General features: G+C 31.8%; 1 non-coding gene across 1 annotated transcript; it reads right to left on the minus strand.

The window, feature by feature from the left end:
* Nucleotides 1-2697: 2697 nt before the first annotated feature.
* On the minus strand, nucleotides 2698-2804 carry LOC112490796 (small nucleolar RNA R71). The gene has a single exon (XR_003054992.1). It is a non-coding gene; the product is annotated as a small nucleolar RNA R71 (small nucleolar RNA).
* Nucleotides 2805-3169: the final 365 nt, after the last annotated feature.

A 3169-nucleotide genomic window follows, 5' to 3' on the forward strand; every position in this document is an offset into this window, starting at 1 on the left:
TCCTTGGGTTGAATTATGGTGGGAAGCAAGATTTGAGCTCGAACGGACTAAGCATTAAAAAGATTTCAAAAAGATACCTTGAAGATTCCATAAAGATTCTATCGGGAATTTCATGATGGAAGTGGGTGTCATATGAATCATCACGATCTGAGGATTTCAAATGTCTTGTTATTTTTGGATTTCGAGGTGCGAGAAAAGAGTTATCATCATTTAAAGTTTAGAATTTATAAAAAATAATATTCTAGTTAAATCTCCACCATTGATCAAAAGAGGGAATCAAGGCAATTTGAGGGCCAAGATAAAAACAAGTGGCAATAATTGGTTAATTTATCATTAATGAGGCACATGTCATGTCACATGCTTCATTAAGGGTAAATTAGACTAATTAACTATTTTTTTAGGAGGAATTAGATAAAAGGAAAGTAGTAGAGAGCAAGTAATATCCAGTTTCCTTTTTATACATGAAATTCGTCCAACCCTTTTCATGGCCTAAAAGAGGTATCTTCCAAGACTCCCACATTGAAAATAAAGAGAGAAAAAGATTCCCAAGGTCCTATATATATAGCCCCCACCACATTGAAGGAAGATATACAAGTTTAGAGAGTTATTTAAGAGCTTTTAGGAGGCTTAAATAGAAGTAAACCAAATTTTGGGAGTTTCTAAGATTCTCTTAAGGGTTTTAGGGTTTTAAAATTTTAAAGTTTTAGAAGATCAATTGGAGAGCTTGGAGGAGGCAGAGAGACGTGGGCTTGCTTGGAGAAGAAGGCTACGACTTCGAGAGCTCTTGGAGGAGAATTTCTTCAATAGTTTTTATTCTCTTTTCCTTTCTCTTTAATTGTGAATCTTATTATTTTTAATAATTATGGATGTTGAAATTATTTTTACCATGAACTAATTTTCATAGCCAGGGCTATGATGTAGCCCTAACTATGAAGGTTTAACTATTTTAATATATGTTGAGTTTTATTTAATTAGTAATATGTTTTGGTAATAAATCATTGGTATACTTAATGCTTTCATAGGCTGGAAGGAATGAATGATTTTAATAATATTTGAGCTTGGAAAAGGATAATATTATGGATCTCCAATGATTTACATGAATGCATAATTGATTGGAAAATAGTTATGTCTCATGCCATATTATTTGCTTAATCCATGCTTGATGAATTTGCATGATTTAATTTATAGGCCGGAATGAATAAATTAGGTTATGTGAATATTATCAATTGTGAGTGGAAACTACTTTTGATTAATTTTGTGATTAAGTGTGGTTAACAAAATTACTATTTAATTAAATTCACATATTTAAGTAATTAAATTGGAATAGTTAGTGGTGAAATCAAATGCCCTAGTATTCATAATTATTCAATTCTCTCTCTTACTTGAAATTGATCTAATTTTAATTGATTGCTTTTGTTTAATTTAGTTTATTTAGTTTTCAATTGCCATCTTAAATTTTAGTTCAAATATTAGCAAAACCTAATTATCTTTGGTGCTTAATACTTAATCCCTTGGGTACAACAATCATATTTTTCCACTTTATTACTTGAAAACGATTCGTGCACTTGCGAGTTGATTTTACACATCAAGTTTTTGGCGCCGTTGCCGTGGATTAAGGCATTAATATTAATTCGGATTGGGTTTAGTAGTACTTTGATCATTGTTTTCTTATTTTAAATTTTTATATTTGTTTCTTAATTTTGGTTTTAGTGTTGCATGCTAGGGTTTTAATTCTTTGCTTGTTTGGCCAACTTGCTTTGAATTTTTAATACTTACTTTGTGGTACTTGAAACCAAAATTGTGTTTTTAATTTATTGGTGCTTAGGTTACAAGTCTAGCATACTTAGGGATTTTATTATTATTTTTTATTTGTTTGGTTGAATAAGATTAGGTTTAGCTTACTTTTAGTTGAAATTTTAGTTTGGCATACTTGTTTACTTTAAAAGCATACCTGCACAAAAGGGTTTAATTTTTTGCATTCTTTTCGTTTGGTTCATTATTTCCTAGAGTTATTTTCATTTATATTTTAGTTAAGTGTTAGTTTGTTTTTCTTTATTGCTAATTGATTTTAATTGTTAGATTAGTTAGCAACATTAGAATTCTAATAATTTTTTTTTCTTGTTCAATTTTCTAATTTTCTTTATAATTTATTTTCCTTGCTCTCTTTTTAGGAATTAGGTGTTGTGTATGAGTCATAGTGGTGATCAAGAGTTCAAGAAGGAAGTTGACTTAGAAAATAAACCAGCACCTAGAAAACAAGCCATAAGGGGTACTTGAGTACGTATAGACCAAGGAACTCAAGAAGGTGCAATGGCCAACCAAAGAGAAGATGATTTGCCCATATGCGAGTATGCTGCTCACAAGAAAGTTGGTGATTTGTCTTGCATAAGGAGACCACCCATTGAAGCAAACAATTTTAAAATTGAAGCATCTACTACTTCTTTGCTTAATAATGTTCAATTTTGTGGTTTGCCTCATGAAGATCCAAACATGCATATTTCTAGTTTTCTTCAATTGTGTGATATGTCTAAACAAAATGGTGTTTCTGATGATGCTTTTCGATTAAGACTTTTTCCTTGGTCTCTTAGAGACAGGGCAAAAGTGTGGTTAAATTCTTTACCTGCAGGTACTATCACTACATAGGATGCTATGGAGGCAAAATTCCTAGACAAATTTTTTCCTCCATCAAAGACCGCAAAATTGAAAAGTGATATAAACAATTTTTGTCAATGGGACCAAGAGACTTTGTATGATGCATGGGAGCGCTTCAAGGAACTATTAAGAAGATGCCCACACCATGGTTTTCCAACATGGATACAGGTACAAATTTTCTATAATGGTCTAGATTATGGTAACAAACAATTGGTAGATGCAGCTGCAGAAGGTTCTTTAATGAAGAAGAGGCAATCAGAAGCATTTGAATTAATTGAAGAGATGGCCCATAATAACTACCAATATCCAAGTGAGAGGAGACTAAATGGAAGAAGTCAAGTAAAGGCCGTGGAAGATGTTGATATTAACAACTTAGGAGCTCAACTTGCAACCCAATTCATGAAGACGTTGAACACTCAATTTGGTCAAATAGGGGTGAATTCTATCCAATCTACTAATAATTTTTTATTTTGTGATTTATGTGGTGCTCATGATCATAAGAGTGTGGATTGCCAAG

This window comes from Ziziphus jujuba, chromosome 10, assembly GCF_031755915.1.
Source record: "Ziziphus jujuba cultivar Dongzao chromosome 10, ASM3175591v1".
NCBI lineage: Eukaryota > Viridiplantae > Streptophyta > Magnoliopsida > Rosales > Rhamnaceae > Ziziphus > Ziziphus jujuba.